The following is a 24,108-nucleotide window of genomic DNA, read 5'->3' as shown; positions in this document are numbered from 1 at the left end:
GAGAGAACCATGGCTGGCTGTTAGGTTTTTGCTGAAACTTTTTAGAGGGTATGAAATGGTCAATACCTACAATTAACCATTCAGTCAGGTCTAATACTATAGAGGACACATCCTTTTTAAACATGGAATGTAGAGGTAGATCAGATATAAATGTACGGAAGCTATCCCAGTCAGCCTTAGTGTATCGATATACTGTACAATGGAGAGGTACGTCTGGGGACTTATTACATTTCATTTTTATCTTAATTGATACAACAGAGTGGTCGGAAGATCCAAGAGGCGACAGAACAGAAACTGAACATAGTTCAGGGCAAGTTGTGAGAAAAAGGTCTAGTAGGCTAGCATACTGGCCGTCATTGTCGGGCACACGGGTGGGTTCCTGAACAATCTGAGTGAGGTCATAGGCAATGGAGAAATCATGACAGAACCTCCCCTCATCATCGGCCTTGTTTAAGTGGGTCAACCATTCGACGTTGTGAACATTGAAGTCACCACATACGTGAATGTTAGCTGAAGGATAAGCAGATATAACTTGGTCAATTTTCTCAGATATGCTTTGAAAGATAGAAACTCCGCTGTTGTGGGGGCGATAGAGAGTAAATATAAATGCAGTAGTGTGAGCTAAGGCAACCCGGAAGCACATATAGGGTAAGTTAGGATCTTCCTTGGAGATGTCCCTCCCACATGGAAAGCTATCTTTAATATAGGCACATATTCCATGCCCATGGCGATCTTGGGGGTCAGATTTAGAAGTTAAGTTAGAGTATCCTGTAATTGCAAACTCTTCTAGGGAAATAGTCTGTCCAATGCCAGTTTCACTTAAAAATAAAAGGTCTGGTTTAGTCTCATGTAATTGGGTTTCAACCTCTGGAAGGTTAGAACGTAGACCCCTGATGTTGGAGAAGGAGACATGGTAGTAGGGGTCTACGTTGGAATTTGGAGAACCGGGTTTAATCGTGTATTTTTTCTTGAAACCTGTCATGATGAAATTTAGGAATTTGTGGACTAGGTCGTCAGATTTACTTAGAGCAGGACAGAGAGGGGAAACTAAGAGAGAAAAAGAAACGAAGAATTTTTTTTTTTTGTAGCTAATGATAAGGTAAAGCCGTAACAATTACCCACTAGTATGGCATCGAGAGGCCCCACCAGAAGCTACTGCATGGTCCAGATTCCATTCACGAAATGGCAATACAGCAGCCCCAGTACTTTGCACCTGCTGATAGGACAGCCTCCTTAGTGGTTAATCCAAGGTTCGGGTCCCTGACTATCAGGCGGATAACGTCAGCCCAGACAAAACGTTTACCTCCAGCACCCTTACTAGTGACATGGCTACAAGGATAGACATAGAAACAGAAAATTTCCACCAACTCTGCCAACTGTTCGCGCAAAATACTGCCAACCTAGAAAATTGTATCACGTTTCCCAATGCACCACAAGCAAAATGAGTTGTCTTCTTAAGAGTTGGTTTTCCCAACAACTCCCATGTTGGACGTGAAATTAAAGTGATATTCAAAGCGTTATCAAACTAAAAGTTCACTGGCTCAACAAGTATATATTTTCTCCGAATTTCAAAATTTACGTTGAAAATGGATGTGGCTTTTTTTGGAACGTCCCGGCGTTTTTCTGTGGTTTTGTCTCTTAGCTGTGCAGTATTCATCCTGGAAATGTAGCGATTATTCTTACCCCAAAATCCGTCCTTGTATCCACGATGTAAACAGTGAGACATGTGTGTTTTTTAAATGGGCGAAAACGAGCATACTGCATCTCCCCACATGACTAACAGGGCATTGGAGGCCTTTTTCTATTTCCAATCGGGGATGTCTCTACGGATTTAATGTTGTTTGAAATCGACAGGCTTTGTTGTTAGACCATGGTTGTGTCTCGTTTTAGATTTATTAGCCGTTAACATTCTGTGGTAAGAATTTATACCGTTATTTCTTTGTTTTCATCAGTCACAGACAGTAGACCTATACGCATGTCTGCATCTTCTGGAAATTGTCACCCCGTGAAGAAAATGAAGCATTTGAATCGATCTTCTGTTGGCGATTTCAACTGAAAATTTTCGCATTGTAGATTGAAAATTCGTCTGAAGAATTTTTTTTTTTAATTTGAAACAATTGTAACCAAAATAAAGATGCTGACTCACCAAAAATGCCTGATAACCGTATGATCGTTTCATAAAATGTGAAATCTGTTTTTTTTTTTCGGAAGGATTAAATCTGAATATCTTTCATGTTCTGGTGTGCCCAGCTTTCAAAGAACTCTCCATGCGGCGTTCATGGATGTGACCTCGTGTGTAAGCGTATCATTCCATCGTCCATACCAAGCAGTAACAGTTTGTTTTAAAACTCGGATCGAATAAAAAATCTATTATTGTGCTTGCTATAATGTACAGAGAAATTGATCTTGGTGTTTCCATTAAATTGTGAAATTGTACCGTCAAGTCTAAATTAAATTGTTTTGAGGCTTTTAAAAATCAGTTTACTGTTTTTGCAATATTTCATTCAATAAATTTGCATCTATGGCGTAAATAATTCCGCTTTTTTCTTTTCCTTTGTGCACAACATTTTTTTTTCTGTCTGTTCGCAAAAAATTGATTTTGTCTGTTTGTTTTTTGTTTTCGTGTGTTTCTCAAAAAAATTATTGTGGAAAGTTTTTTTTCGAGTGTTCACACACACACACACACACACACACACACACACACACACACACACACACACACACACACACACAACAAAATGGTGGAAAAAATATCTTTTTTTTCGTGTGTTCACAAAAAAATTATTGTAAAATGATGTTTTTCCGTTTGTGCAGAAAAAAATGTCCAAGTTTTTTTTTTTTTTTTTTTTTTACCCATATGCGTTTTTGTTTTTTTGTGATCTGTTATTTAATTCAATCTCATGTTGTCACCGATTTTTTTTGTGTTCGGGGAATGGGGTGTAAGGATCATTGGATATTCTAATAACAAGTAAATCAGCTTATAATTTCAACACAATTTATTCACGGCAGAAACCTTAAACTATTTATAAAACGAAATTCCGTTTTCAGTGAGGCCGCCATATTGTCCTCGATTCCTGTCTAGTCTTTTCACGGACTATAAAGGTGATAACGCTTTTACTTTCTTTATTTTGAGTTAATTCCCCTTTTTATTGCTATAAGGGTACCAAAGCTTTTTTTTTAAATTAGAAGTTTTGTTTGATTAATATAACAACAATACATATATAAATGAACAATTGGTGAGATAAATGAAACTCTAGATTTTGGAATATACCAAAATTGTTGTTCATTTATATATATATATATATATATATATATATATATATATATATATATATATATATATATATATATATACAGACAGGTTGAGTCACGGGAAACGGATGTTTTTAAGGAAAACAAAACTCTGCAAAAATTTCAACAAGACTCCCTATCCTTTACTCAAGGAGAGCAAGGAGCATTCTATAACATCCGTTTTCCGAGACTTACTATATATATATATATATATACATATATATATATATATATATATATATATATATATATATGTATATACGTATATATATATGTATATACGTATATATATATATATATATATATATGTATATATGTGTATATATATGTATAATTTTTATCATTGTCAATGGCAGTTTTCATTATATTAATTATTAGAGAATCAACTGCCAATCACTGAAGCCCCGGTTTGCAAGATGGAATGATTGAACGTCATAAAAGAGGAAAAGGTTACCGAAAAATAAGCAAACTCATATACAGTAGGAAATATCATCAGAAAGTCTAAGAAGTATGGCGACAGTGCAGGAAACCTTTCAAGAAATGGAAGGCAGAGAAAAATAAATGAGAGTACTTCAAAGTGAATCAGCAGAAATGTGCCGCCCCCCTAAAAAAAGACATTTCTTACTCGTTCTGAAATGAAAACTGATCTTGAGAGTGCTGGTACGGCACAATCACGTTGACACATCGGTTCTCGCCAGATCACCGAAGTTAAGCAAAGTTGAGCCTGGCCACTACCAGGTGGTTGACTATTTTGGAGAGGCTGTATGTACCTTCTGGGAAGGTTGGGCGTGCGGCCAGCATCCTCACCCCGAAAAAAAAAGAGCTCCTCGCTACAAAAGCATCTACAAAGGGGCTCAAGGCTATGGGTGAATTGAGGGCGCTGGAATTAATGTAAGCAATCATATCATCAGCAGAGATCTATTTCTTACAAGGTTTCATTCAATGTCACCAAGAAAAGACTTCTTAGTTTTATGGATAAAAGACTCAAGTAGCCCGAATTAAAGTGATATTTAATGTCTATGCGGTTCACGTCTCTGAAATTTGTGTATATACGTGTATACATATATGTGTGCATATACGGGTTTTACTTCATATTTATTATCATTATTGTTGTTATTGTTGTTGTTGTTATTATTATTATTATTATTATTATTATTAGTGGTAGTAGTAGTAGTAGTAGTAGTAGTAGTAGTAGTAGTAATATGATTGTTCCCTAGCTATCTCCTGCTATCAAATATCTTATATACGTCATCACCTGTCACATGCTTATAAATGTGTCTTTTTCTCCAGCTCATGGTCACGGCATGTAGGTCGAAACGGTGGTGGCCCGTGCGAGGCGAGATGATTAGCCATTAAAAAAAAAACAAAAACGAATGAAGGAAACGGGGAAAAGTGCCGTTTGATGACCGTGTAAGGCCTGTGTACGTACACCTGTCATCCAGTAGACTCCGGTCACCGCACTTGCGTCTTTCAGTTACGCTTTTAACCCGGCATGCGTCTCTGATCAATCCGATATGATAAGCTAATGATACTAACAGCGATACTTCTCTTACCTCACCGCCACCCAATACAATTTCAAAGATTTTTTTCTCTGCTCTGTCTATCTCGATTTTTCTCTTTTTTTTTCTTTTAGATTTTCTTTTTTATTGACTTTTTTCCCCATGTGTTCGCTCGTTCATCTCTGTATATCTCTACATCTCTATCTATTTCTCTTTCTCTATTTATTTCTCTTTCTCTATCTATTTCTCTTTCTCTCAACTAATTTGAAATCGTTTATTTTCCTTTGAAAACGCGTTTCGGACCCCCAAAATCAACAGAGATTAGACCATTCGTATAATGATCTGATTCCTGTTGATTGCTGTGTAATACTGGTTCCGTGCAATTCTCGGCGGTCCACACTCTTTGAGAAGAGGTTAGTTTATTGCTAATCGCCTGAGACGCCCTTACCGGGAAAGCCGACGAGGCTGCTCAGATACTTTTTGAAAGTCAGAGTGTTTTTCCTCGAGCGTGCTCAATCCCACTTTTCTGACCTTAGTGTGACAGATCTTGCAGTGGGAGAAAACTAAATACCCTTTTTTCTTTTTTCCTGTCCATCATTTACATTTCATAATCTTTAATTTCTATGTTAACATTTCATAATCTTTAATTGCTATGTTAATATTTCATAATCTTTAATTCCTATGTTAACATTTCATAATTTTTTTATTTGTATGCTAACATAATCTTTAGTTTCTATGCTAACATTTCATAATTTTTTATTCTATGTTAACATGATCTTTAATTTCTATGCTGACATTTCATAATTTTTAATTTCTGTACTAATATTTCATAATCTTTAATTTTTATGTTAACATTTCATAATTTTTTATTCTATGTTAACATGATCTTTAATTTCTATACTGACATTTCATAATTTTTTATTCTATGTTAACATGATCTTTAATTTCTATGCTGACATTTCATAATTTTTAATTTCTGTACTAACATTTCATAATCTTTAATTTCTATGCTAACATTTTATAATTTTTTATTTCTATGTTAACATGATCTTTAATTTCTATGTTAACATTTCATAATTTTTTATTTCTATACTAACATTTCATAATCTTTAATTTCTATGTTAACATTTTATAATTTTTTATTTCTATGCTAACATTTCATAATCTTTTCATTTTAATTCAAACCTCTTGTATTATTTAAGTGAGTTTTTTTCAATTGTGTTTGGTAATTTAAAATACGTTTCTGCTTTTTGTAGTTTCGTTTTCTCTTTTTCTATTTTGTCTTTCTTTCTTTTTTTTCTAATCCCAATTAATTTCATTTTAATTAATTCATTCTTTTTATACTCTTATTATTTTACTATTAATTTTCTATTCTTTCTTTCTTTTTGACTTAAATCGTATTTCTTTTTTTTTTCTTCTAATAACATTTGTGGCCCTGTCGGTGGGGTATTAGAATACGCCGACTTCCCCCCTGCAGAGGGTAAAAGTCCCTCAATGAGGGTCCTGGATATGACCTTAAACTATATCCAGTGGTGAGGTCCCAGCTTGTGGGCTTTGGGGAGTGTGGAGCCACCATTTAATTACCATTGCTCCCAGGTCCACTCTGACCCGGAGTGGTAGTACCTGTTATGGTCCCAACTATGGGTTAAATAGAAACCGACGTGAAAACAACAAATATATTCTATTAAAAATATTTTTCTTCAAAATCTTTGGATTCGGCATTAAATAAACCGAAAAGGGTTGATATACCGTAAAACAAAAAAACAACCAAACCAATAGCATTTGTTATTTTAACGTTTTTTTTTTTGCTTAATATATTGCGTTTAATTAATATATTAATATATAAGGGAATCACCACTTATCAAGTCCCAGAGGCCACTCGAGGATAAGGGTTAAAGAGTGTACGTTGGTCAAAAGGACAATATCATAGTAATCGTTAGAAGTGTAAATTTAGTAAAATTGGATTACTTAAGGGGAACGGCTCATCAAGAACTTGTTTACATTAGACTTGAAGATGACCATATTGTAGTCAGCTGGAAAGCAGGTAAACGGAAGAGAGTTCCACGGGTGTGCAGTTCTAGGAGAGAAGCTTTGTTCATGGAATCTATGTGTAGGTTTAGCTTAAAGAGTGGGGGAAATTATTGATAGTGTTTTCAGCCAAACAAGTGTTTCTCGTGAATGTTTGGCGAAGGGGAACCATAGATTAGAGTTCGGGCGAGCACTTGCAATAAAAATAACGATAAAGCAGAGAAAGGCTCGCAACATCTCTTCTGTGAGAAAAACGTTGCAGAAAAGGGTATCCCCCACTAGGCTACGAACTCTATTCTGAACTCTGTCAAGGCAAGATAAGGGTTTCCTAATAGCTCCTGCCCAGATGTGCCAGCAATACTCCATCCTTGAACGTACCTGGCTCTCATATAGTTAGAGTATTGCATCAGCAGGTAGATATCTACTGGATCGATAGAAGGATCTCATCAATTTTTCAAGCCAATTTGACAACAGATTTGATGTACGTATTCCATTTTAGATTAGGAGTAAAGGTCAAACCCAGAAGCCAGTCAAAACATTGAGCTTCCCCAAGACAAGATCCATTCATTTCAATTGATGCCAGATGGAGATCAGAACGTTGATTATGTAAAGATAGAAGCTTGGTCTTAGATCAAAAGTAGCCAGCCACTTTTTTCCCCATTGTACCACATAGTCAAGATCAGAGGAGAGAGAATAAGAAAGAACTTTGTGGTTTAACCTTTCTTTCTTTACTTTTCGGCATTTCCTGCTATTTCTTTTGTTCTTTTTTGTTTTATTTCTTCATTTTTTATTTTCGCCCTTCTTTTCAACTTGCTTTTTCTTTCGTTCTTTCTTTCATTCATTCTTTCCTATTTTTTAAATTTTCTTTTGCCCTTTTCTTCTTTCTTTTTTCTTTTTTCTTTCGTAGATTTTCATCTTTCTGTTTGCCCCTTTTTCATCCTCATTTTCTTTTAATTCGAATAAAATTCCCTTTCCTAATATTATTTACTTTCTCCATCCTTTTTCTTCACTTCTCTAATATCATTCACTTACTCCTCCGTTTCTATATACTTCAACCACTCTTTTACTTCATCATAAAAACGATCTTTTCTTTCTTCATCTTTTTCTCCCTCTTCTCCCATCTCGTTTCTTTTTATCATTTATCCCAAACAATTTATTTCGTAAACTTTTCTTTCCTTCCTCTCTCGTTTCTGTCTTTTTTTCAAAACTTCTGTTTCCCCTTCATATCTCTCTCCTCCCTTCTGCTCGCCTTTCGCTGGATCTCTCGTTTCTCTAATTGTTATTTTTGTATCTTTATTTTCTTATCTTTCCTGTTTCAAGTCTACATTTGCTTCAATTTCTCACACTCTACCCGCTCCCCCCACTCCTCCCAATCCACCCTTAATTGTCTCACATTTCCCCATTTTTCTTCTTGCACGCTTATTTTCACCCCTCATTAAAATATCACCGTGTTTTCCCACCCTCCCCGCCATTTTTCCTCACCTCTCGTTGACGAACGTCTTTCTCCCCCACCCCTTCGGTTAAGATTGTGGCTGACTTCTATTTTCTTTTCGCTCTCGTTTACTTATCTCAACCGAATATTAAAAGCGCCTCATCTTTTCATTTGCTTACCCTCTTTTCAAGCTTCTTAATTCTCTCGATGAACCTCGTCCTTATCTCTTCTGATGGCTTTCTATTCGTGCTGACACACAGCGACACAGACGCACACCCGAAAGTCACGTAACCATTGTGTACGTATATATATATATATATATATATATATATATATATATATATATATATATATATATATATATATATATATATATATATATATATATATATATATATATATATATATGCATACATACGTACACACACTCGGGTGTAAGCGTACGTATAATATTATACACACATACGCATTTATATACGTAATACATATATTTTCTGTATCAATGTATATGTATTATACGGCATAATCGCGTTGACATACCGATTCTCGTCAGATCACCGAAGTTAAGCAACGTCGAGCCTGGTTAGTACCAGATGGGTGACCATTTGGGAATTTTAGGCGATGTATGAGCTCTCCGCTTATCTCGGCATTTGTTTCCAGTTGTCCTGTACTTCACTTCACTGACCACTGGTACTAAACAATGTCGACTAAGGAGAGGTGTGGTTGGAGATTGTGCACCTCCTATCACAAATATTTCACGCTCAGGCACCCCTCCGTGGATAGCCACAGTCTGTCAAAACCTGAAGGAGCCCTTTAATGTATATGTATTAGGTTGAAAAGAAAGTACTTGCGGAATTTTTAATTTTGATTTCAAATGATGTATTTTCAAATAAGATTTCGTTATAATACCTTTACTGTATATATCATTTTAAATAGCGTAGTTCACTCTAACTAATCGTTTAAATTACAAAGGTTTCATAAACAATTATGTCTTCTTTTCAGAACGTCGAATACAAGATGGAAAAGGCAAATTCGCACAATTTTCTTATTTCAATTCAAACAAGGCCGAAAAGCTGCTAAAATAGTTCGCAATAACAACGAAGCGTTTGACCCAGGAACCATTACAGAACGCACTGCATAATGATGGTGTGAGAAATTTCGTGGCGGCGATGAGAGTCTTTAAGATGATGAGTAAAGTGGCCGGCCATCGGATCTTGACAACGATCAATTAAGAGCATTAATCGGAGCCAATGCACGCACAACGGTTCGAGAACTTGCTTCTGAATTAGACATAGCGTATACGACGATTTCTAACCACTTAAAAGAGATTTGAAAGACAAAAACCTTGATAAATCGTTTCCTTACGAATTGGACGACAGCCAAAGGAAATGCCATTATAAAGTGTCATCTTCCCTTCTTTTACGCAACAAGAACGATTTGTTTCTCGACATGGTTGTCATTTGCGATAAAAATCTCAGTGGTTAGACGCCGACGAAGCTCCACAATGAGATAAGAATGCTGAGCCTCTTAGCTGTATCCAGTAATTACCGCCTTCCATATTTGTTGTTGTCTCACCACGTTTTGGCCAACTAATCATCTGGCCTGCTTTGGGTAGGATTGAAACCGCTATCAATACTCGCTTGGAGCCGTAGAGATTCAACGCCTCTATTCACTGCGCCATCAACCCCCAACCACCTGAAGAAAGCCAGAGGATTAGTTGTCCGAAACGTGATGGAACAAGAACAACTATGAAGATGAGGATAACAATGCGCAAATAAATAAATGGATTCAACTGATTTCCAGGCTGGTCAGGTATATTTACATCAAGGGAATACATGAACAGCACGTTTTTCAGGACACCTTTCCTTTAAAACAAGCACAGCGATGCAAAATTTCGGCAGTGGTGTTAAATTAAAGCGTCTGTTTGAGATTCTAGATAAGAGAGAGACACTAGTGGTTTGTGTATCAACCCTGATGTTACAACAATACGCGATACATAGGTAGACGTTGTAGAAAAATAAAATATTGGCAAGTGTGAAACGTTTTCGAATGCAGCAGATAAAGCCCAATTTTCTCGCATCACCTTTGGCAATTGGTTAGAATAAAAAATGTGCGATTATGATGTGAACAAATCTTGTGAAGACTGTTTTTTTTTAAAAAAAATCAACATTCAATCAAACAAGGTAACGGTTTCTACAATTTATCCCCTTTAATAATAGCCGAAAAGAACTTGGTTTTAGATCCAGGCTTTTTATTTAACAACGCATTCACAACAAAACTTTGTAAATAAGATCGATATTAAAAAAAAAAAAAAAAAAAAAACAATAGCAAAACATCGCTGATCTCATTTTCATGAACGCACCATGCATTTTTAATTGTCACTGCTATGGTGCGTTCAAAACAAGAATAACAAATATTCTTTCAAGTTATAGTTGATACAACACAGTTTTGGCATTCTTACGATTGTTTCGTTTGAAAAAAAAATTTTTTCACGACACAAATGCAAATTAATCATCTTTAGAAAATCTGGATATAAAGGCAAAACGTTGTTAATATTTTTAATTTTTACCTTTTCATTTCACACACACACACACAGACATGATTATAACTACAGAAATAATATTCCAACGTGAGGAAATAGAAAAAAGAAAATAGAAATAATGTTGATTTTACCCTTTTAATTGTTGAGATATAGTAATTTATAAAATATATATGGCGATTAAGCTACACTCTAGGATTCTTCAGGCTTAAGCCTGAAGAATCCTAGAGTGGATGAAACGCGGAATATTCAGTGTAGCTTAATCGCCATATATATTTTATAAATTACTAACTAGCTCTACCTACGTATTGAGCACTTTTGAAGTAAATACTTAAAGTTTACGCATAAATCTATACTTTCGTATATTAATTTTATGTGAATAAATGAAGTATATATATATATAAATATAAATATATATATATATATATATATATATATATATATATATATATATATATATATATATATATATATATACTTTTTACACCCCAAAACAAGGCATATTGACACAGATGTAAAGGGCTACTATTTGGGTGTGTATCTGACAAATTAGTACAGTCAGGGAAGTAGCAAACACGGAAGGAATTCCAAAGCTTAGAAGTTCGATGGAAGAAACTAATAGAGTAGAAGGCTTTCCGGCATCTAGGGACTTCAACAGGAAAGGAGTCGGATTTTTCTGCTTGCTGGGAGTATGTATGTCAGGGGGGCACACGTGCTATGATATATATATATATATATATATATATATATATATATATATATATATATATATATATATATATATGTGTGTGTGTGTGTGTGTGTGGCGTGTGTATGTGCGTGCGTGTTCTTTATATTCATTCGCTGTTAATATTTCATAAATTGTGCTGTTAATTTTTATTCCTTTCGTTTTCATTTCTTTTCTTTTTAAAGTTTCCTTTTATTGTCGTTCTTCTTCTTCTTCTTCTTCTTCTTTTTTCTTTATTTCTTTTAAATAAATTCGCATGATTCAGTATTTCATCTATCGTTCTTGAAAATCGTATTTTATTTCTGCCCTTTCTTCTTCTTCTTCTTCTTCTTCTTCACCATGGTAACACATCCACTGTACACGCAAGCTTTCATGTGCTTTTCATTCACCCTCACCTTCTTATTTCACTCTCTTCATTCCGTCTCTTTCCTCGCTTTCGTTTCCACCTTTTGACTTTTACTTTGCAATCTTCCCGGCTGACAAAACGCTGTCTATCTACTAGCGTACCCACAAACCAACTCCCCTTCCTCCTAAAACAAAACGGCCCGCAGATCGCTCCCCAGTGACAGCTACTCCCGTCAGGCTTTTATGTTTCATCTTGAAATGTTTCAGTCCTCGCGGGAGAAATAACAAAGCTGGCTGATGCATTTTCCAAGAAGTTAACACACGACCCCCTAAAATAGATAAGCAAAAATACGGGAGACAGAAATGCGAACGTCAGGAAGAGAGAAAGTGAAATATTAAATAATAAAACAGTGCGCACTCGGCGAATTGGTAAAAATATGTTTGTTGGAAATTCACGTCGCTACATTAGACGAAGCAGTAGATTGTCTTACAAAAGTTTATTTAGAACATTTGAAAACATTAGGGTGCACTTGTGAAATGCTATCCATGCCATAGCGCCAATGTCTGAGAAATGACAAACATCAATGTACACATACATACATCTACCAACCTCCCCTTCCTTCTCCCTCTCTCCGTATATATATATATATATATATATATATATATATATATATATATATATATATATATATTATACACGGTATGATCACTTATCAAGGCCCAGAGTCCACTCGAGGATAAGGGTTAATGTGTATACATTAGTCAATGTGATTATAGCGTAGTAAACATAAGTATTGGGAATTTTGTAAACATAAGTATTGGGAATTTTTGTAAATTATATTACTTAAGGGGGACGGTCCATCAAGAAATTGTTTATGTTGGACTTGAAAACAATCAGACTGTAGTCAGCTGGGAAGCAGGAAATCGGAAGAGAGTTCCATAGGAGTGTAGTTCTAAGAAAGAAGCGTTATCCATGGAATCTGCATTTAGGTTTAGGTACAGATAAAGAGTGTAGGAAATTATTGATAGTGGTTTTGGCTAGACGAGTGTTTTGCGTGAAAGTTTGACGAGGAGGGACTATAGATTGAAGTTCAGATGAGCACTTGCCATGAAAATAACGATAAAACAGAGACAGACTCGCACGGTCTCTTCTGTGGGAAAGATGCTGCAGGGAAGAAAAAAGGGCATCCCCTACTATACTACGAAGTCTATTTTGAACTCTGTGAAGGCAGCATAAGCTGCTACTAGCAGCTCCTTCCCAGATGTGGCAACAGTACTCCATCGTTGTTCGTACTTGGCTTTTATGTACGTAGAGAATTGCACCAGGAGTGAGATATCTACTGCAGCAGTAGAAGGATCCCACATTTTTCCAGCGACATTTGCAATGAATTTGATATACGCGTTCCATTTCAGATCGGGATTAAAGGTCAAGCCAAGAAGCTTGTCAAAATATGGAGCCTCCCAAGACGAGAGCCAATTATTTCAATTGATGCCAGATGGTCATTAAAGCGTTGATGATGTAAAGGCTGAAGCTTGGTTTTAGATGCATTAAAAGTAACCGCTCACCATTTTCCCCATTGTACACGTGCTCAATATATATATATATATATATATATATATATATATATATATAATTATTTACTATAAGAATTATTAAATATTAACAGACACTAGTGTTTCATCCTTTCGGGAATCATCAGTGCAGCGTGTCACGATTCGGTCGATAGATTCGAACCCGGCAACAGAAGCCATCTCTGGCTCCATTCGGCCACCGTTAACCGCGAGAAATGCTGTTGAAATTTAAACATCTAGTTTTAAATGTTTTTAACGTCTGTCAGAGTGATTTAATCGTTATATGATGATCTGCACATACGAGCTATTTGACCGACTTTATTTCAACTGAATGTGCTCAACGATAAGAAACGAGTTTCTTAAAGGAGCTGACATAATATATATATATATATATATATATATATATATATATATATATATATATATATATACCGGCAGTAATCGTGTCACTCTGCACTGATGAGATGATTCCCGAAAGAATGTAGATATTTAAAATTATTTATAAAATATATAAAAGCACATAAGATATCAACGTATACACAATGAAAAGATATGCTGCTGTCCTAGCCCTAGTTATGTAGTTATGGACGAATGCTGACACGGACTAAAATATACTTATTCATTATCATATTATTTCGCAGTATTAAGTCTGTATCTGACATTTAATAAACCTGATATGTCTCTCAAACGTTTTTACTGATAATCATCAAACATAGGATGTGTGTGTGTGTGTGTGTGTGTGTGTGTGGTGTGTGTGTACGCATGGTTGTGTCTGTGTGAGTTGTAGCATTACAACCAATTACTTTTGCAAATACACGTCGTTAAATAACTTCAAAGGAACAACCAACTTATCAATAGAAACATTAAATGTACCCGCAAGTGCACGTGTACACTTGTTATCTGTTAGCAGATTAACATTAAAACGCAGAATAAAATGCTGGCATCATTTTATCTCATGCTTCTAGTTTCAACGTCGACTTCGTCAATGAGGTATTTCAGTTTTCAGTTTTCATTCCAAATAACTAAGCCTAAGTATAAAATAGAAAATTTCTGATAATCTTGCTTGTTTGTTTGCATGTTAAATGTCTAAGTGGTCGGAGGAATAGAGAAACGAAACGGAACTCCATTCGGACGAGGATTAGAAATAAGGGGAAGTGGCAAGAGTAGGGGAAAAGAGGAAGTAGTAATAGCGACAATTACCAGACTGTATATTTCAGAGTGAAAAAAGTAAGGATTGGCCAAAATCTTGTTTGGATCTTATTTGTCCATATTATATGAAATATTCCTGAAGTCATGCGATGGATTCGTTGATAACTAAAAACACGATTTATAAACTACTGATCTTATCAAATTGACATTTCCATGATGATTAAATTTGGAGAAATCGATAAAAATTTCTATAAAAATCAAACCTTTTTCAAGTCCAAAATCACATAAGATGCATAACTCCTTTAGCTAAGATATTAGCCAAGTAGCTAGTCTCAACGGTGAACAGAACCGTAGTTATTGACCAAAAGTGTGACTTTCATCTTTTCTGCGACCTTGACATTAATCTTTGACAAAAATATTCCACCATTAAATCAGTTTTAAATCATAGTATTACTAGTATTACATAGTATATCTCGATATAAGTTTTGTAACGATTGATCAAGCGATGTTGATCATAGGCTCTACATAAGCAAATAAACTCGACCGAAAACAACTTCCTTGAGAGAGGTCCTCGCAGCCGTCCAGTCTCGAAAGACAATGGATACCCCTTTAAGGGTAGCTTCGCGTGTAATTATGAAATAAGGGTTGCGCACTGCTTGAGTTCAATGGCAAGAAGTCTCGAACGACTAGAAACGATGTTGAAATAAGTGAATTGCATACACACATCACCCGAAATTCCCCAAATAGTCACCCATGTTAGTACAGGCTCTGCGTTGCTTAACTTCAGTGATCTAACAGGAACCGGTGTGTCAATTTGTGATTATGCCGTACGATGGAGGTAATTATGGGGGGAAAAAAAGGAATTATTACAGAAGTTATAGATCAAACAACGTCGTAAGAATGTAAGAGAGATATATAAAATTATTTATTCACTGATGATGTCATATGATGTGGTTTTATCTTTTACCTTTCGTGGTATGTCTGCCATTTTACAAATTACCACCAAGTTGATTTCCTGCAAATTATAACATCTTCAAATCGAATGTCAACAAATATTTATCATAATCTGTCGTCATAACAAAGTCAATTTCGTTCATTGTATCCATTAGTTTCAACCCATAATACTACTTTTTCATTGTCAATTTTTTATACTCGAGTTAGTTTTTGCTTTGATAAGTAAAAAGAAATAATTATGTAATATATACACTAATGTTCAATGTCAAACTTTGCACTCAATCGATCACGGGATATATATTTCCTAAAATGTCAAAATTGTTTTAAATCAAAATGTCAGTAATATATAGTAATAATTATCAATAAATAGTTATATTTACAACTAGAAATAAAAATAGGTTTAATGCTCCTAAAATTCGTACTAGAATTGTCCGCAAGGACCCGTGGTGCAGTGGGTAGAGTACTTGGAAAATTCAATAAAATCTGATAATCTCCTGAACGTGTGGGCGACCGAAAACTACAATTGCGACTTATTTAGGACCTCTATCCGGTCATGGCTGACGGAACGAGAGCATGCAACCCCCGTGAAGTAAATAAAGGGCTAAGCTCGAAATTCCATCCAAATTCCCAACTTCGACAGAAACATTCTCGAGTTCGACAAGATACACACGAAGAAGGTCGGAGGTTACATCGACCGAAACGTTGCGCAAATCCCACTCAAGATGAGAACAGTAGTCCGATGAATCCAAATAATACAATTAAATTATTTTATTTACTTGCTTGAAATAAAAAAAATAGATTTTGGTTTCAAGAGTTGAAAATATGTATTTAAAATAATTTATTTGTGACGCAACAACGATGTTTTTCTGACGTGTATGGAGTTTTCATCTTATTATGAGCGCCAGTAGATCTCCAAGATACAGCGTTCTCAACAATTTTAAACGACAGGCCATAGACATCACTAGCTTTTTTTTACACAGGAATCACCACTTATCAAGGCCCGGAGGCCACTCAAGGATAAGGGTTAATGGGTATACACATAAGTAGTGGGAATTTTGTAAATTGGATTACTTAAGGGGGACGGTCATCAATAACTTGTTTACGTTGAACTTGAAGACAATCAGATTGTAGTCAGCTGGAAAGCAGGCAATCAGAAGAGAGTTCCACAGGCGCGTAGTTCTAAGAAATAATCTTTGTTCGTGGAATCTGCATTTAGGTTAAGGCACAGATAAAGTCTGTGGGGAATTATTAATAGTGGTTTTGGCTAGACGAGTGTTTTTGTGAAAGTTTGACGAGGGGGGGGATCATAGATTGAAGCTCAGCTGAGAATTTGCCATGAAAATAACAATAAAGCAGAGATAGGCTCGCAACGTCTCTTCTGTGGGAAAGAGATTGCAGGGAAGAAAAAAAAGGCATCCCCTACTAAGCTACAAAGTCTATTTTGAACTTTGTCAAGGCAGGATAAGCCGCTTCTGCAACTCCTGCTCAGATGTGGCAACAATACTCCATCGTTGGCTGTATCTGGCTTCTATATAGGCAGAGAATTGCATCAGGAGTGAGATATCTACTGGAGCGGTAGAAGGATCCCACCATTTTTTCAGCGACCTTGGCAATGGATTTGATATACGTGTTCCATTTCAGGTCAGAAGTAAAGGTCAAGCCAAGAAGCTTGTTACCAACTTGTTACCGTCAATAACGAAATCGACAACTAAACCATGGACGTGAAGCAATGTCAGTGGAGGACAGCATGCGACCAAAATATGCCAATCTTCTCGTCAGATTTGTATTCCTATCAATTGTTGTGGAGATTAGTGTTGCGATTAGTTCCGCTACGCATGATTTCAACCGTCTAGATCTATTAATAACATGCCACACGAGGGACCATCGTGAATCGCCTTTCTTTCATCGGCAGGAATCGAGGTAACGCTTCGAGTTTGTTAAACCAGCAGGACATCCGATGAAACTTTCTAATATTTCGAATATATACAAAAACACAAATTTAAAAGTTTAAAAAGTTATTACGACGATATTCATTTAAAAATTTAAGTTTAATAGTCGTATTTTGTCAAATGTTGAATTATGTATTTATTAGATAAATGTTAAATATTTTTAAATAAACTTTTCAAAAACAAACTTATTTCACACGTTGGATATTTCACTCCCATAAACGTCTTAGCAACTCATTCAGATTCTTACCAGTGAACCCTGATATCATTATGGATTATCTCATTGTTCATGCGAATAAATTGATAATCACAAATGACAATGACTATGATACATTTTGTCTCCTATAAAATTATACTTATAGCATTTATCTATCTATTTATCTATCTATCTCCCTTCCTCTCTCTCTCTTGCTCTCTCTCTCTCTCTCTCTCTCTCTCTATATATATATATATATATATATATTCATCTATCTATCTATCTACAATTATATAGAAGAAACCGTGTCTCTGATTGAGTTCGTTCCCTATGGACAAGGGAACAGCTGGGCCGATTTTTTACAATTACACATGAATGCACTTCATGTGTCTGAGAGTGTTCTTACGTAAGATTTGTATCGGAATGAGTCTGATAAGTATCAAAAATCGATAATTGAAAATACGATTTATGAAGAAGTCCAATTTTGACCAAATTTAACACTTTTATACAATCTAACATCACAAGTGCATTGGAGAAGTTTCATCACCGCACAAGCAGAAAGACTCGGTCTATAAAATTATTTGTAGGTTATTTTATAAGAGAGACACGCGTTCGAAATAAATGTTTCTATTTGGAGCATAATGAGTCGATGAAACTTGATTTTTATTGAAGTGATTATTTAAAATAGTTTCCTAAAATCAGTTTCGTCTTTGATAAGACAGGGACGTCTTCTAAATGAATGTTTATGTTTAGAGTACAATTAAACCCTGATACTGGACTCCTGCATTCCGAAACTTAAGGGAAACTATTATTTACATATATTTTTATGAAATCAACAGTAGATTCTCTACAATGCAATGTAGACTAGAATGTATTGTGAACTAAGTAACTGCGATGGGGTACGTGAAGCTTCCTTCCGGTAAACTACGGGTGGGAATCTCCAACTAGAGCAGGCAATCAATTGATCTGATTAAAAATGGGCGTTTTCACCGATTTCGATGACAATAAGTATGGGAGGATAAAATATTTGTTAATCCCCACGCACACCCGGAAAATGTCGGGTCTCCCTGCTAGTTGTTAATAAAATTCACATTATTTTCTGCCATACAATCATATTTCATGCAGAAAATCTTCACTATATGAATGACGTACTTACCAAGTTTAAATTATACCATGTGCCTTCAATAAAGTTCCAGATGTGTTTGTACAAGCATTTAAAATTATCACAGACTCTTGAAAATTCAGTATGTTATTGCTATACACCTTATATGATGATTGACCAATCCTTATGATTTCAGGTTCTAAAGAAAACAGAAGAAATTGGAATATACGCTCTTAAAGTTGATGAATTAAAAAAAAATGCAATCTTGACGTGAACACATTTTAGAAGAACAACATGCAACAAAATTATGTGTTAAACTTAGAAAAATGTCACAGTAACGTATGGAATGATTTAGACTGATTTTGGGCCATCTTGCATTAATCGAGCATCAGTTTTTGAGTGGCATAAGAGAGTTAAGGAAGGCAGGGAGACTGTGAGGGCTGGTAAGAAGTGTGAGATGAGTAAGGAAACCAACATTAGAATTTATTGGCAAAATAAAGAATTTCATGGATAAGGGCAACCATGATTCTCGAGGAACTGAAGATGCGGACGATTTTCGCGAAATTTGTCCGAAGTGTGTTCAGAGATGATCAGAAAGAAGGACGCTGTCATGACAGCAGGGTGATGGTCGAGCAAATCAATTCTGATCCTGCAGTTTTTGATGTTCTGCTGACCTGCGATAAAGCTGGATCTACTGCTATGACCTAAAAACCGAAAGAAATAGTTCCCATTCGAAGACCGATTTCAATAAAAAGCAGGGCAATGTTGGCAGCTGGTTTGGTTGCCCCATACCCACAGTTAAAATCTTCAAAGGAAGAAAATTAAAAAAAAAGTGAATATACACTGAATTAATATCTGTCAAAAGACGAGTAAAATGTAATTTTTATGTCGCCTTAAAAAGATTATAATATAATCAATGCATAGCACTATTAAACTTTATATCTAGGATCCTTATTTAATTTTAATAAAAGTCTATTACATGGATTTAATTCTCGAAAATGTCTGAAATTTACGGTTTAAGCTTATGAGTCTTTAAAAAAAATGAAGTTTAGTGAATCTTCCTTAATTAGCGTCTAATGAATATTAATTAAATTTGATGCAAATCTAAAATATATGACTTTCCAAATGTGGGGGGAGGGTTGTTCTAATATTTTGCACCGTAGAATTACAAAAAAATACTCCACAGAAACTAAAGTACTGAGGATATTTATTAACTGATTTTTGATCAATTTTCACAAAAATTGAAAGAATCTGAATTTTAAAGAAGAGCTTCATGACCGTTTTGCCCTTGGTAAATAATTCTAAATTAAGCTAAACATAGTCTAAATTTGACATCCTTACATCTATCATCTGTGTTTCCAAATTTATAATGATCGGTTAAATATTTTAGGAGCGACCCATGTACACACAAATTTATCAACATATACTCATAACTTCACAAAACTAACCACGTATTATAACAAACACTGTTTTAGTAAGTAATACGCTTATATATATATATATATGTGTGTGTGTGTATATATATATATATATATATATATATATATATATATATATATATGATTCATGATTTCTGTGAATGCTACTTATAACGTGCTTGCTTATCAGTGAGATCAGAAAATTGCAAGCTGCAGAAAAGAGCACGAGGCATTCGAAGTGAAGACAGAAATGCGAATCTGTAAATGAGATCAGAAATACTTGAAGAATTATTTTTGTGAATTACAATTTAAATAATTTCACACAAGATGTTTTCAAAGAAAGAGATTCAGCATTTTATTTTGAAGCTTTTTTCCCAAACTATTACATTATCTGCGGACAGCTAATTATCAGTTTAAGAAACAGATTAAATACATTTTACGTAGGAAGATAAGAATTATGCCATAAAGATGCTCTAAGAAATAATCTCTTACTTCTGTTTTTCTATAAATATGTTCATTCATGTAATTAAGCAAGGATATATGCACATAAATATAATATATATATATATATATATATATATATATATATATATATATATATATATATATAAATATAACACGGGAATTACATAATTGTCGATGCAATAATTTATTTAAACCTCATGGTATTTTCAAGCATCTAAACTAGACAATTACATTTTTGATACTAAAAATACTTTTGTATCCAAAATGTAATTGTCTAGTTTAGATGCTTGAAAATACCATAAGGTTGAAATAAATTATTGCATCGACAATTATGTAATTTCCGTGTTATATTTTTATGTTATTGCTCTGTTTACCACATTGAGCTCTCATAACCGGATTTCATCCTGGAATTATTCCATTATAACACTATATATATATATATATATATATATATATATATATATATATATATATATATATATATATATATATATATATATAAGAAACGTGTTGCTGTGGCTCAGTTTGTTTAAATGAAAAAAAAAAGAAGAAGCCAAATTGTATGTTTATGTTCTCAATACTTGTGGATACACAATATTTTGAGACTTAATGATTATTGCAAACGCCAGCGAATTGTGAAGTACAATATCTTAAATAAAAGGTGTATCCGTTGAAGTTATTCTATGCACGTTCGCTGCCCGTCATTCCTTAGGTTGATAGAGGGAAAAACATGAGGGTTTCATTTTACTATGCACATTTATGTGAGCATGCATTAGAGAATCTCGTAAATTAAAAAAAACATTTAGCTGATTATTTTTGTATGAAGTTATAGTGTTTTATCGATGGAAAAATTAAACAAAAATGTTCACAGATTAAACCAACAAAGCGGAAGATCGATGATAATTCAGACGGAAGAAACCAATGAGAAAAGAATATAAAAATGTTATAGCATAAGTTTAAAAGTTTCACAAAACGGAATTAGTTTGGAAAACTGTTTCTTATTTAAAAAAAATATTAGTTTCGTAGATATTTTTTGAGAGAAAATATTGCATTCAAATGATTCTCATAATTAATGAGAATATTCGTAAACGTTTTGGTTTCTCTCGGTTATTGTAGTGAAATTCGTTTGGTTTCTCTCGGTTATTGTAGTGAAATTCGTTTGGTTTCTCTCGGTTATTGTAGTGAAATTCGGAGATCGAAATAATTCAAGTGTAAAAAATAGTATCTAATGAATTACCATGTCGTTTTAATGTAAATAGTGAAAACTTACGAGAAAACGATGAGGTATAAATCAATTAATAAAAAGAAACATTTGTCGAAGAAATTAATAATCTTAGCTATTTTCCTTGTGTTTATGGCACATGCCACGTGACCAAAACATAGTCGAAATCATTTTTCGTTGAATCTTCGAAGACGTAACTAAATGCGAAATGACAATTAGGAAGATGACTTTTTGATACTTTTTGAAATTTTTGTATCAACGAAAGACGTTTTCGTTTTTATTTGAGACGTATGTTCGGCATGTAGGTTAAAAAGCATTGTTAATAGTTATTTTAAAATGTTATCGTTATGAAAAATCCCTTTAAGAAAATAAATTTGAGCCCTCTATATGGAATTAAGAAAAATTGGTAAACTTAAGAGAAAATGTAACATTCCGACTTCCTGTCATTTTATACTTTCTGACTGATTACTGTTTATGCTCACGGATTTGGCATTTATAAGTACTTAATTTCTTACAATAGATATTTTAATTGCAGGTAGCATAGAGGCAGAATTCCAGACTACGAAGTCAGGAGTGATTTTATGACTGTGTTCTAATCTCCCGACTAGTAGTATTTGTCACTGCCTACACTAATGATTGCGTAAGCCAGTTAGTATTTTCGAATCGCGCTAGATTCAACCACTCTGATGAGTCGTAGACGACAAACACGTGTCAGTGGATAATTATATTTAAATATAAAACTATATATGCCGCTCCCCATTTGGGGGTACCAAATTGGTTAAAGGGAAAATTATTCCCAACTCGCATTTAGGTAAAAATGCACTTTCGTAAATAATTGAATTGATTCAAAACGTATCGCAAAGAACAAAAACAAATAACATCTACGTAAATCGCGACATATCCGAACAGTCAGAGAGTTGGACGAGTGATACGAGGTTTGGCTTCTTACTATGTGGTCCCGATTTCGAATCTCGCTAGATTCAGCCACTCTGATGAGTCATAGACGACGAAACACATGTTAGTGGATATTTATATTAAAACAAAAAAAAAAACTATATGTGTGTGTGTGTGTGTATGTAAATTCTTAGTCTACGGACACGGGATTTGACATGAGGAGTATTGAGATTTTGGGAAAAGGTTTTTAATCGGTTTTCGGTCAGAAATTTGGATTTCAACGATCTGACCTTTGAAAACTCTACCAAACTCCCCCGCCAATTTTGGGTCTAAACACTTGAAATTTTTAGGTGTAGGTTACGTGGGCATGGATCAAACATTTAATTTATTTGAGCCAAAAACAGTAAATGTTAAGGGGTCAAAGTTGTGGTCAAAGTTAAAAAAATTAAACGTCTGCGGTCTCTACCAAATTACTCAGCCAATTTTTGGTCTACGCATATGAAATTTTACATAAAGTGTATTCAGAATAGGGCAAGCTTTTTAATCGTATTTTGACCGAAAATTTGACTGTCAATGAGTCAAAGTTCAAAAGATTTTACCTTTGTGGTCACTAGCAAACTATTCAGCTAATTTTGGGTCTAAACATTTGAAATTTTACATAAAGGGTATTCAGACATGCAGCAAGTTTTTTAAAATCAGTTTTGGGGCGGAAATTTGTCTGCCAAGAGGTCAAAGTTGAAAGAGTTGATCTTTGCAGACTCGGCCAAACTCATCCGCAAATTTTGGGTCTGAGCACTTAAAGTTTTAAATGTAGGTTACCTGGACATGAGTCAAACATTTTAATATATATACATATGCACACAAAGTAATAAACAGTACATAGGGCCCGAGCAAAGCCGGACTGAACTGCTAATATATATATATATATATATATATATATATATATATATATATATATATATATATATATATATATATATATATACTTGCGCCAAAACTCGCAAATTTAAGCTAAATTGAATGTAACTGTTTTAACAACCTATACCTCATTTGATTCGCCTTTACTCCTCTATAATTTTACCTGTTCATGTTTGACTTTTAATTAAAGTATCCTAATGTTCACGTCATTTAAAAAAAAAAAAAACTTCAAATCGAGAAGGTAAAAAGAAACTCTGCACAATGGAAAATAGTTATTTAAATGTAACTTAGGACATTACTGCAATACCAATACAACAGGAAGATAATGAACTAGTTAATATTTAATACCATAGCCATTCTGCAAATTGACAACTTGCAACCTTCTGAACATTCCTTGAATTAGTCTGCAGT

This window comes from Euprymna scolopes, chromosome 8 (assembly GCF_053919585.1).
Source record: "Euprymna scolopes isolate OS-2025 chromosome 8, ASM5391958v1, whole genome shotgun sequence".
Lineage (NCBI taxonomy): Eukaryota > Metazoa > Mollusca > Cephalopoda > Sepiida > Sepiolidae > Euprymna > Euprymna scolopes.
Note: the sequence above shows the minus strand (reverse complement) of the source record.